Source organism: Lemur catta, chromosome X, assembly GCF_020740605.2.
Source record: "Lemur catta isolate mLemCat1 chromosome X, mLemCat1.pri, whole genome shotgun sequence".
NCBI lineage: Eukaryota > Metazoa > Chordata > Mammalia > Primates > Lemuridae > Lemur > Lemur catta.
Window position 1 is genome coordinate 73,409,861 of NC_059155.1, and position 13,598 is coordinate 73,423,458.

General features: G+C 40.3%; 1 long non-coding RNA gene across 1 annotated transcript in view; it reads right to left on the bottom strand.

Moving 5' to 3' along the window:
• The window catches only part of LOC123628838, a 33,824-nt gene extending 23,291 nt beyond the window's left edge, over positions 1–10,533 (bottom strand). Inside the window, exon 1 of the long non-coding RNA XR_006731760.1 lies at positions 10,518–10,533. This is a non-coding gene — a long non-coding RNA (uncharacterized LOC123628838). The remainder of the gene's footprint in view (positions 1–10,517) is intronic.
• Positions 10,534–13,598: the final 3,065 nt, after the last annotated feature.

Here is a 13,598-nt window from a genome sequence, read left to right on the forward strand (position 1 = left end):
TTTATGCATCCACTTATTCCTTCTTGAATGGTTTTCCATTCTTCAGGAAGATCCCGGTTTCTAACCTATATAATTTTCCTCTGAAGAATTTTTAAAATTTCTAATAAGGCAGGTAACTGGCAAGAAAGAAAATCCCTCAATTTTGTCTGTCTTATAAAGTCTGTATTTTTACTTTTTATGGAAGATATAGCTTTGCTGGATACAGAATTCTAGGTGGGTGGATTTTTTTTCTTTCAATACGTTGAATATTTCACTCCACTCTTCTTGCTCAGTTTCTGAGGAAAAAGACATAGTTCTTAACTTTGCTCCTTTATAGGAAAGGTTTTTTAATTTTCTGACATTTGAATATCATATGCTTAGGTATTTTTGGCATTTATACTGCTTGATGTTCTCTGAGCTTCCTGGATCATTGGTGTGGCGTCGACATTAATTTGGTACAATCTCAGGCACTAGTGCTTCAAATATTGCTTCTGTTCCTTTCTTTCTTCACTTCCAGCATTCCCATTACACATGTTACACCCTTTGTAGCTGCCCCACAGTTCTAGAATATTCTATTCTGGGTTTGGGTTCCCCCACCCCCAACTTTTTTCTCTTTGCTTTTCAGTTTTGAAAGTTTCCAACTGTCAAGCTCTGAGAGTATCCTCAGCCCTGTCCTGTGAGCCTATGAAAAGCAGTCTACATTTTGCTATAGTGCTTTTTATCTCTAGCACTTCTTTTTGGTTTCTTTTTAGAATTTCTATCTCTATGCTTAGATCGCAAATCTAACCTTGCATGTTGCTTACTTTTTGCCTTTTTTCAAGTCCTTACCATTTTAATCATGGCCTTTAATAATTCCTGGTCTGATTATTCCAACATTTCTGCCATTCTGACTCTAATTCTGGTGGTTGTTTAGTCCCTTCAAACTATTTTTTTACCTTTTAGTAGGCCTTGCACTTCTTTGTTGAAAGGCAAACACGATGTATTGGGTAAAAGGAACCAGGGCACACAGGCCTTCAGTAATGCAGTGTGAGGTGTGGGAGGGAGGCATTCCCAACCCTGTCACCAGACTGCAGTCTTTGGTGAGCCTGTGCTCTGCTCTGTGAACTTCACCCATGCTTCACAGTCCCCCCCTTGGGTGGCACAGGATGGCTGGAGTAGGCTGAAGTTGTTTACTTCCCTTCCCCCAGTAGAATGACAGAGGGGCTGGAGTTGGGTACTTCCCTTCCTGTAGGTAGGTTAGGCTCTGCTAAAATCACCTCTCCTGAGGGTAGGCCTTGTGAGGAACAGAGTGCTCCAGCATCTATCAGAATGGTTCATTTCTCCTTTCTCATGTGAGAAGCACAAAGGGCTTTTTCTTCAGTTTTCACTGTGAGGTCCTGGCTGAGCTCCTGGAGGTAAAACTCAGAAATGCACGGAGGCCCTCCCCTGTGACTCGGTCCCTGTGGAGTCTGTAACTCTGAGTTGTCCACACAGAATGTCCAGCAACTCATCAGTTACAGCTCAGGTGTTGTGACCCCAGCACTGGTTCCCGCAGAGGTTTCTGCTTGCAGGTGTCTGCTATGAGGAGCTGGGATTCTTTGTATCTGCCTATCTCTTCATTTTTGGTGCAGCAGTTTGTCCTGTGGTCTGACTCTTCTATAAGAGCTAAGAGTTGGGTTTTCTTGATTGTTCAGCTTTTCAGTTGTTGTTAGGATGGAGTGGGGACTTAGGAGCTCCTGAAATGCCAGACTGGAAACCATGAAATTACTTTTTTATATGACATTAAATGAGAATATGCAGTGTTTTCCCAAAGAGGCAACAACTGAAGTAGCATGATTTACTGAAAGATTTCCTTCTCCAACAAAATGTGATACATTCCTAATTGTATATTAAACTCTTGTTTATTTAGAGACAGGGTCTCACTATGTTGCCCAAGCTGGACTTGAACTCCTAGGCTCAAGTGGTCCTCCCACCTCATCCTTCAGAGCAATGGGGATTACAGGTGTGCACCACTGCCCGGCATCATAATTAAATTCTTATCAATGCTGGCATTACTTTCTTTGATCTGTTTGGTCTCTTATTAGTGCCCCATAATTTATTACAACTTGCATATACAAGCTACATATTTAAAAGCTACAATTATAATTCCATGTTTTCGTTCATTCCCTTATACTTATCGTATATGTATTATCTGCCCAGCAACATTGTCAGTTTTTTAAAGCATGACATGCTTTCAACATTATGTCCCTAATAATTTTTACCATTAAATAGACACTAAATAAACACTCACCAATTGAATACTCTCCCCAACCGACCCTGAGATAGTAATGAGTGGGTGGCTGCCGGGGGAGGGGAGGGCAAGCTCCTGCTTAGTGGGTGCAGAGCTCCAGGTTTACCAAATGGCAGAGCCACTGAGATGGATGGTGGTGAGAACTGTGCATTATAGATGATGTAAATACACTCAACTGTATACTTCAAATAATTAAAATAATAAATTTTGTTACATGTATTTTACCACAATAAAAATAACTGAAAGAAAAAATAAGGGGAGGAGAAATAAAGTTAGTCCTTAACAATAATAAATGGCTGGTTACTAGATCTTAAGAATAACTATCAATAACATTCCCCCAAGACCTCCAAGCAGTCAGTGTGGCAAGCACTGAATGTGGACAGTTAGCAAAGCACAGTACTTAAATTAGACTTCCTGGTAGGTTTCTGTTTATTTATTTTATTTATTTATTTATTTAGGCATCAAAGTACATTAGATTAAGAACAGGAAATAACACTATGCAACATATTGATCAAGGTTCCTGATATCAAAACAGGTCATTTTGAATCCTTTATTCGGTTTTTAAAAATGTTTTAATTATTTTTTTAGTTAAACTAGTAAAGCAAAAGTATGTCTCCAGGCTTTTGGATTTGACAGAAGTTTATAAAACAAAATGATGGGTGCAGAAATTGTCGATCTTTCATTTCTTAAACAGCTACATTGAAGCATAATACACACTCCATACAATTTAACTATTTGAAGTATGCAATTTAGTACTTGTTATATATAACATTTTTAACTTTTTTAGAAGTGTAAAACAGCATATTTTTTATTGACTACAAATATATCTACCTCATTTAACTGCATAGTATTCCACTGAATTAATATCCCATTATTTATTAAGAATAAGCACCCAACAAGTATTCATCAGAAGGAAGGAAGGAAGGAGATGCTGAGTTGCCACTCATGACAATGTCCACCACATTCTCTGATCCAGATTCCTGGAGGCAGCTTATGAAACAGGCCCCCCCATCTGGCCTATTACATCACTGGCAGGAGTTGTCACTCATGCAATCAGAAAGAAAGTAGCCAAAAGGCTAACACTGAAGTGCAATTTGTCCATCTAGTGGATTGTCTTGCCTAACCAGTTATCTTGGACAATATCTTTAACCGCTTTGGGGTAAACTCAAATAATACCAAATTTAAAAGGGTCTTCTAAAAAATTAAATGAAGTAAGAGAATTCCTGTAGACTCTTCAAAAAGTTAGCTCTGTTTTGTGCTCCTTCCAGCTGCCTGCAAGTTAAATTGAGAGAATAATGTTTCATTGCCATATTTGTCATTATGTGCAAATGAGTCAAACCTAGATTGGAAAAAAAAAAAAAAAAAGCTGGACTGGAGAAGTCTCAGCCAGCACAGTTGAGTTGGCAGTGCCAAAGAGGAGGAGATGGCCATATGCTCAGGTGATTGGTTACATAAAAAAGGACTAAGCAGGCCGAGTGCAGTGGCTCACACCTGTAATCCTAGCACTCTGGGAGGCCGAGGCCAATGAATTGTTTGAGCTCAGCATTTTGAGACCAGGCTGAGTAAGAGCGAGACCCCGCCTCTACTAAAAATAGAAAGAAATCATATGGACAGCTAAAAATACATATAGAAAAATTAGCCGGGCATGGTGGCACATGCCTGTAGTCCCAGCTACTTGGGAGGCTGAGACAGGAGGATTGATTGAGCCCAGGAGTTTGAGGTTGCTGTGAGCTAGGCTGATGCCAGGACACTGTAGCCAGGGCAACAGAGTGAGACTCTGTCTCAAAAAAAAAGAAAGTTGCTTTTAAAAACCCGCAGGTGGTTAATACCGTAAAATCTCAAAGTTACAAATTAGAATAAATTTTAAATCACCAGTGGTAACACCTCACAAGTAATCTTAACTCAAATACAATGTATCTTACTTCAGATTCTGTTCCACAGTACCCTAGACTTACTCTCTTCTGCTACACTTTATTGTGCTTCCTTCAGTAATTGCATTACTCTGAACTATAAACTCTGCAATGGCAAGAACTCTCTTATCTTGTTCACCTCAGCACCTAGCAAGTGTATGGCACATAGCAGAGTTCCAATAAATAACAATGTATTAATAAATGAAGTTAATACATTAAAATTGCATATATTCTACTTGTACAAAAATGCAATTTTTAATGTGATTTTATGAAACAGATTTAATTATGAAGCAACTTGGACTGTAAAAGCATTTATTTAAAATAAAAGTAGCTTACCTACTATACTTATTATTCAGTTTAAAAAATAAAACTTTGTGTACAAGTTTTCAGCAACACATTTTCCAACTAATGTATAAGATAATGTGATCTGGAAATATATCACTCTCATCTCTGAAGAACATATAGATAAGAGTCTATATGACTACTTTAAAACTCTGATGCAACAGTATTCTATTACCCTCATCATTTCTCTTTTTAATTTTACATAAAGGTAGACAAACTTTTAGCCATTTATGGAGCAAACACTCTGGACAATTGCTGATGTTACCAACTTTAAGTGAAATCTGCCACATACCCAGTGCAAACGTAACTTTCCAATGACTTAATAGTGTGAATAAATTACTTCAGTGTTTGCACATAAGGGTATTTCTACTGCTATCTGATCAAACACATTTAAAAGATCTTACCCTGCACCTTAATTGTGAAAATACATTCCAAGATGCTAAATTTCCCTTAAAAGAAACCTGAGTTAAAAATCAGAATACTACTCTGAAATAGAAAATATACAAAAAAGAAAGATTAACTAAATATCTAAATAATTTGTTGAATTGAGTTAAATATCTAATTTGCTAAATTTCCCTCCTAAAATATGTAATGGATTATACAAATACTAAAAAAAATTCTAAATAATTTTTATTTTATAGACTATTTCTTTCCATTTGTAACTAATTTTGATATTAAAGCTTCTATAGCATTTTCAGAATACAAACTAAATAACTTTTTATGAATTTCCTACAGAAAAAACATAACAGCAGGTACCTACACACACATAAGCTCTTTCTTTAAAGCAATAATTCATTTCTGTATATGTTTTAAAAATTAAAGTTAAGCCGTGATTACTCAAAAAGACTATTTTATTGAGTATTTAGATTTAGAGTCTTATCTCCCTCCCATTATCTTCATTTCTATCATTTACCTCTTATTCCAGGGATTCTCAAACTTTCATGTGACATGGATCACATTCTCTCAAAACATCTGATTCACCCACTTCTCTTATGTGTGTGTGTTTTTCTGTTTGTCATGCAATGGGAGGGGATGAGGGGTGTGCTACAAGGAGGTGAACCTTCCATAACTTAAAGGAGGACTGCTATGCTTTTAAGATGATAATACATAAGGGTTTTAAGTGAGATAATGTATGTAAATAATTGCACAGTGGCTGACATACAGTAAATGGACAATACAGGATATTAATATATATCATTATAACTCATCTGTGTTATAAAATTGTAGACACCAAAACATTTCAAAAACCAAGACTACTGGGGGGCAAAACACTGATAACCTGCAGTGCAACCTCTGCACAGAGTCTCTGCACCAAAGCAGATTCATACTTGTTTTGAAATGTGACAGTGGTACTGCAAGTAACTAACTCAAAGTTATTACATGACAGATACAGGTAGACACTGAATTCAAATCAGTTACTTTTTACTTCTTGTGAAAATTCCTAGTAAAAATGTTGGTAAGGGATTAAGGACGATCAAATGAAGAGGTGACAAAGATTTTCTTTATTCAAAAAGCCTGTTTCAAACAAATATAAAACATACAACCTGAAACAATTACAGACAGGGTGACAGATGTGGGGGGAAATATTAATTTAAAACTAATGGTTAAAATAAGAACTTTCACAATGTGTATTTCAGATATTTGTATTATTCGTCAAAGATTGAGTCATGATAATAAACATTAAAATTGCTTCAGGTAAACAAGCCCTCAGGAGTGTAAGGAATGCTTATTTTCCAACATTCTGAGATAACTACTGTGCAAAAGCAGAGATTCAGATGTATGCTATGAGAGTTAAATACAAATTAATAAGACAAGGCATATCGTATGTGAATATGTCATACCATAATTTCAGATCTCATCCCTTTCCACACTAGTTTAATTACTATTTTCCTGAATTAGATTTGACTCATAAACCATTTTGAGTACCTTCTATGTATGTGACAGTCCATTTTCTTCTTCCTTCTATTCTTAATATGACTTATAAAAAAATAATAAGAGCACACTGGGAAAAGCAAAGCAGAAACAAAGCAAACTAAACACAGAAACTGTCTAACTTCTATCATAGGAAACAACAGTCAAAATCAATGATGAATGAGGTTTTAGATTATTTATGAATCTCATTTAAACCCATGCTGTGGGCACATGAGGTTTCAAAACCTAAGGTATATGGTACTTGAGCTCCAAATACTAAAACTACCATTTCTAATAGGCAACTTTTATACTGGCAGCTTTTAAAAAATAGTGATGGGCATGCATTACACATGTTCCTTCTCCTACTAGAATGAAGAAAAAACAAATAAATTTAGAAAGAATTCTTAAGGTTAGACTGTCACTGGGAACACAAGACAGTGTATATCAGAACACAGTACGGAAATACCTTTATTGAGACTACAGGTTGAGGATCTGTGTTTCCTAAATCAACTTGAAAATAATGTATTGTAAGAAGGAGCTCAACTTGTGTTTACCTATCTTTGCAGTGCTCATTATGAGCCAGGCACTGTTTCAAGTGCTTTAAAAATGGTACCTCATCTAATCTTCACAATAACCCTATGAGTTTGCTGCAATTACTATCCCCCTTGTTTTTCATATGAGGAAACTGAGACAAGGCATGGCAAGTTAAAGTGATTTGCCCAAGGTCACTGTGCTAGTAAAGGCCAGAGGAGAGATTCAAACTTGAGCTGTTGTGTCTCAAAGTCTGTGCTCTTCATCATTTTGCCATGCTACCTCTAATGACAAAGGAAAAAAAAAAAAGCCAAACAAACAAAAAAACCCTTATCACCCTGTAAAAAAAATTAAATATTAAATCCAAGTTAAGGTTTGCAAACAGTGAAAAGTTTTTAACTATCAAGGATGAGACTATTTTCTCCATTTTTTTTTAAGACACAGCCTCTTTGCTTAAATGTAATTATGGTCTCTGTGTAGAATTCAATTGAAGGACAAGGAAAACAAAGACAATCTGACATCAGAGCATTAGGGCTTTAAGTAAGCAAGTTAGAGCAGCATTTGATACTTCTATTACAAATGTTAAAATTCTTAGTTCACTCCAATTAGTGTCTCAATTAAGGTATGCCAAAGGGTATGAATGCCCGTATTATACATTATCTGAACAACCCTAAGAAGAAAAAAGGGGGGGGGTTACAAAAGGGTAAGAGTTCAAACAAACATACATCATTTACTGAAGCATGCAAGATGATATCTATTCAAAGCACCAACATAACCACATCCTAGGAATGTTTAGTATGAACTAAAGAGCTAAATTTTAACATTTTAATTGATTTTTCTTTGTAAAGCTGGAAGGACATGTATGCTTATTTAAATACCTCACAAATGGTAATTGCAAAAATAAGGTGCCCAATTTAGAGAATGTAAAAGAGAGATTCAGTTTTCACATCAGCAATTTCTACAGAAAACAAAGACATTGTAAAATACAGAAATCCTCAATCACATACTTAAATAAGAAAAACATTTTGATTCTGTCATAATTACAAACTATATCTTCTGATCTGATTCTGTATCCTGGTCATCTTATAAAGATGAGTCAACCAAAAATAACGACTGTAATGTAATCTGCATCAATTAGTCAAAGACAAGTAAAATAATATGCCTGTACAGAAAATCATATTTTATCTCTTGCCTGTACAAATCAGACATTCAGAAGAATTACAAATATGACCTTGCCTACCAGAAAGCACTCAAACCTTTAAACTGTTAAAGTACAACCAACATTATCTCTCTCATATCTTCAAACCATTAACTAGAACCAATGACCCCAAAATCTGAAAAGTTTACACATTCCATTATTAGTAAGCTGATACTACTCTGCTTCTCAGTTTAAAAGTAAACAAGTAAACATTAATTTTCTGCCTGTGGACAAACAAATTAGATTATTTTTAAGAATTCTCTTGCCTCATGAGACACAGCTGACTGTGGGGTGCAGAATGCCACAGTGAGGCAGAGCAAGGACTCAGGACCTCCCTAAAAACCCAACCTGCCTGTAGGATGCCCGCTCCTTGAGGGGGCCACCTGGGCATCACTTACAACCTCACAAACATCCTTATTACCAGTGACAATGTTTACACTCTGTATGACATGGGGTACTCAATGCTCTGGATAGGACACTGGGGACTGCATACACACTGCATCTGACAGTGGGTGCTGGGTACACAGCTTATGTGACAAGGATACTACGTACACAACAAATATGACATCAGGTACTACAGACACACTATATGTGACACCAGGTACTGTGCTAGGTACACACTGTATGACACTGAGTATTGCATACATACTGTACATGACAGCAGGGTACCTTGTACACACTGCATAGAGCACCAGGTACTGCATACACACTGTATATGACACTAGGTACTGCATACACACTGGTACTCTATGTATACAGCATAGAACACCAGGTGCTGCACATACACTGTATATAACACTGGTTATGTACACTGGGTACACAGCAGAAGTGACAAGGATACTGTACACACCATATATGACAACAGTTATTACATACACAACGTATAGGATAGTGGGTCCTGCATACACACCGTATATGACACTGGGAACTGGGTACACAGCAAAAGTGACAAAGATACTGTGTACACCCTGTATATAACACCAAGTACTATGTACACACTGTATGTGATGCGAGATGCTATGTATATAATGTACATGACACCGAGTACTATGTACCCAGCATGACAAAGACACTGCATACACAGCAGTCCTATGTATATGCTATATACGATACATTGTATACTGCGTACTCAGCATGACAGGGATACCATCTACACGTTATATGACACTTGGTACTATGTACATACCCCATGACACCAAGTACTATGTATATACTCTATTTATGACACTGAGTACCGTATGCACAGTATAAGTGACGAGAATACTCCCTACACACCATGTATGACATGCGGTACTATGTATACACCGTTGTATATGACACCAAGTACTTCGTATACACTGTATGAGACAACCGGTAGCACTTGCATACACAGCGTGACAAGGACAGTGTGTACACACAGTACAGAACACTAGGTACTATGTACACACTGTATATGGCATTGGGTACTGTGTAATACTCTATATGACACTCGGTACTGCATACACAGCTTAAGGACAAGGATGCCGTGTACACACAGCATGACTCTGAGTACACACCACATACAACCCCGCATAGGACGCCGTGTAAAACACCAGGTGCTGTGCACACACCGCAAAGCGCCTCCACAGCCTGGCCCTGAAGAAAAGCGCGAGGGAGGACAGAGCAGAGGACAGTTCGGGGCCCGGCCGCCCCCAAGGAACCCCCTCGTCCCAGCGCGGCCTGGCAGCTTCTCCCCAGAGCTCCGGCGGGAGGAGGGCGGCGGACCCCACAGTCCCGGAGGCCCGCGAGGACCCATTGAGGCAGCGGCAGCCTCCCTCCCGGGGTCGCCCGCAGCCCCCCGGACACGCACGGACCCCCGGCTGGCCTCGGCCCGACCCTGCGGCGCGGCTCCCACAGCCCACGGCGCCGGAGACCGCGAAGCGTCCTCTCCTCTCCGCCGTCCACACGCCGGGCCCGCGCTGCCGCCGGCCCCACCGCGCACGGCCCGAGGCCTGGCGGGGCGGGCGGCGCGGGGCCCGGCGGACGTGCTCACGCGACTCCGCGGCTTCCCGGCCCGACCAGGCCCCGCGCCGTCCTCCCGGGCCTCCGCCCCGCGCCCCCGAGCTTTCCCCAGCGTTATCCTCCGGCTCTGCCGCCGCAGCGCCCGGCCCTCCCTCCGGAGCCGCCGGTTCCCGCCGGCCGGTGCCTCTGGGGTCTGAGCCGGCGCCGGGCGGGCGCGGGGGGCGCCATGTTGGCCGCGCACCCGCACTTCCTGTGTGTCCTTGCGAGCGGCGGCCGCGTCCAGGCGGGAAGTTCGGCGCCGTCGCCGGGAAAATTGGCGTCCCCGCGGGCCGCCCGTCCCTGCCGCCCAGCCGCCCGGCCGGGCTGTGCCCGCCAGAGCCCCGCGCGCCGCTCCTACCTGCGCTCCCTCCCGGCTCCCGCGCGCTGCCCGCAGCCGCTTCAGCGCGTTCCCGCGCAGCCGCACACGCCCTCCGTCTGCACGCGCGCCGAGGGGCAGCCGGCTCCGCGGTCCCAGCGCCGCTGGTTCTGCGGCCTCAAAACCGGCCACCTGGTTCTAGCATCTTTTTAATCCGTCGTCAGGAGGAATTGCAGACAGGTGCTGCACTCCCCTTCCGTGCACAGGCAAACAGCACTTCAACAAGAACAGGACCAGCCCTTGCCAATTTGGCAAGAGCACCGCAAATTTGTGTTCCAAGTAGATTGTCTATCAGTCAGTCAGTCTGCATCTGACATCTAACGGGAAGAGATCCCGCACACCCGTGGTTTAAGAAAGTATCAGTGATAGGCATACTTTTATAATGCTCGCATATTTGCCCTCTTGTCCTTTCTCCCAGGAGTTTGGAAGAAAGACGTTTCGGCTAAGACGTCTTGCTCTCGTCATCAGTGGGCACCTGCACCTGTACTTAGTTTCAGTTACTAGCAGTCAAGTGAGGTCTGAAAATAGGCGAGTACAGTACAGTAAGTTATTTTGAGAGAGACCACAGTCACATAACTTTTGTTATAGTATTTTGTTATAACGCTTTCATTTTATTATTATTGTTGTAAATCTCTTATTGTGCCTAATCTATGAATTAAACTTTATCATAAACATGTATGTGTAGGAAAAAATCATAGTATAAGTAAGGTTTGGTAGTATCCTGGTTTCAGGCGTCCACAGGGGGTCTTGGAACCCCCACAGCTTAAGGGGGGACCACTATACCTGAGAATCATCAGAAAGAGACTGTTCTAGAAATTTTGGGAATCTAATCCAATTTATCAATTAGCTTTCATTGCTGGTCTCTAAGATTAAGTTAGAACTTAGAAACAGGTGGTACTTGAATAGGTCTATGATGTACATCAGTCAAACATGATCTTTCAAACCATTCACAGCCCTTGTTCTCATACATCCCAGAGTTTTTGTCTATCTCAAAGACCATCACAAAATAATTTTAACTTATTTTGATTTTAAGGATAAATATATGCCATTAAAATTTAGTAGAGAGGTTAAAGAATGTGAGAAGAAAAGCAAGCCATAACTGGTGTGAACATTGGACTTCCAACAATGAAAAGCTTTAAGTGAATCGCCTTTTTTTTTTGTCTGGTACTTAATTTATAAAATAGAGGACTGTATGGTTCTATATATTAACATTTCACAGAGACCACTCGAGTAAGACAGCATCATATATGTGTAGGAAAGTAGTGGCTGCATAATTGCACATTTTTCTCCTCTTATACTTTGTGGGCATCATTTCAATTTTTGTACCCACATACCATCTCTCATTCAACCTAATGTAAATTAGGTAACTTATCTGTGAATTTCTAAATGGTTTTGCCTAGCATTTAACCCTTGGCTCTATTTTCCCTTTACAATGGTTCTATTTATCTCTTTTGTCCTTCAGCTGAGTGAATGTGTGTGTGGGTCTGGTGGCCAGTGGCTGGAGGTTGGGGGGAAGTCCAGAAGACCAAAATAGTTATTTCCATGCAACCTAATTCGGATTAGGTTGAATTTATGAATTTATCTACTAGATTGTGAAGAGAGGGCAAGGGACTAAGGTGGTGAGGGGAAGGAAGGGAAAGGGAGAGTAATGGGGCATGAGGTGTGGTTTTTCATCAACTAGTTTCAGAGCCGGGACCACCTAGGGAAGGACCCCCAGGCATGGCCCTCCAAAGTCTTCCTTGCCCCAAGGAACACTCTCTCTGTTTCATAACACCTGACCAGCATACCACTTCTCCAGATTCTGCATTGAGAAATGTTATATAAATAGAGAAAGCATGGATTAGTCAACAAACTGGAGTGGAAAATTTGTCTCTGTAAAAATTAAATATATCCTTACATTACACTACACTCTTTTTACACAGTCCAAATCACTTAAGTAATACAACTGTAAAAACACAAGATTTTTTTCAAAAGCTATAAGAAAATATAGGCACCTGTTTGTAAGATTGAGCATGAAGAACAATATCCAAAGCCCTAAAGCAATGGGGAAAAAATCACACACACACAAAGACTGATAAATTTGAGTATGTAAAACTTTATAAATCCTATATGTGAAAAACAAGTATAGTCCTACTCTAACATGTCCATAAGAAGTTTCTTGTAATACCCTTTCTCCTACTTTCTTTGTATAATAAAGACCAACTCAAATTTCTTGCTAATGAGCCACGTGGGCAACTTGAGACCAAGGTGGATAATGATGAGCTAAAAGTTGTAGTGGAAACGAATCCATCTCAATGGACGCGTGAATGAGCCAGCAGCAAGGTTTGCTGTTACTGTTCCAGTGGCATTGGATCATTTGAAACAAATTGGCAAGGTAAAGAAGCTGGATAAATGGGTTCTGCATGAATTAAATGAGTGTCAGGAGAGAAATCATCCCAAAGCTTGCTTTTCTTTGCTGTCACAACATAAAGATGAGCCATTTTACACCATATTGTTATGTGTGATGCAAAATGTATTATTTTTGACAATTGCAAGCATTTGGCACAATGGTTGGATAAAGATGCAGTGCCAAAACACAGTCCAAAACTGAATATTCATCAAAAAAAGCTAATGATGCCTGTTTGGTGTCCAGCGCTGGTATTATCCACTACAGCTTCATGAAGCCTGGTCAGTGGATTACAGTGGATGTCTACTGCAGCCAATTGGATGAAATGATGAGGATGCTTGAAATTAAGCAGTGATATTGGTTGATAGAGACAGGCCAGTCCTCTTGCAAGACAATGCTCAACCACACATTGCACAAACAACACTGCTATAACTACAGAGGCTGGACTTGGAAACTCTGTCATCCACCATATTCACCAGACCTTGTACCAACTGACTACCACTTCCAGGGTTTGGACCACATCTTGCGAGGAAAAATACTCAATTCTCAACAAGCTATGGAAAACACCTTTTGAGATTTCATTGCCATTTGCTCTCCAGGCTTCTTCGTTGCTGGCATAAAGAAGCTACCATTAAGATGGCAGAACTGTGTCAGTAGTTTAGGCACATACTTTGATT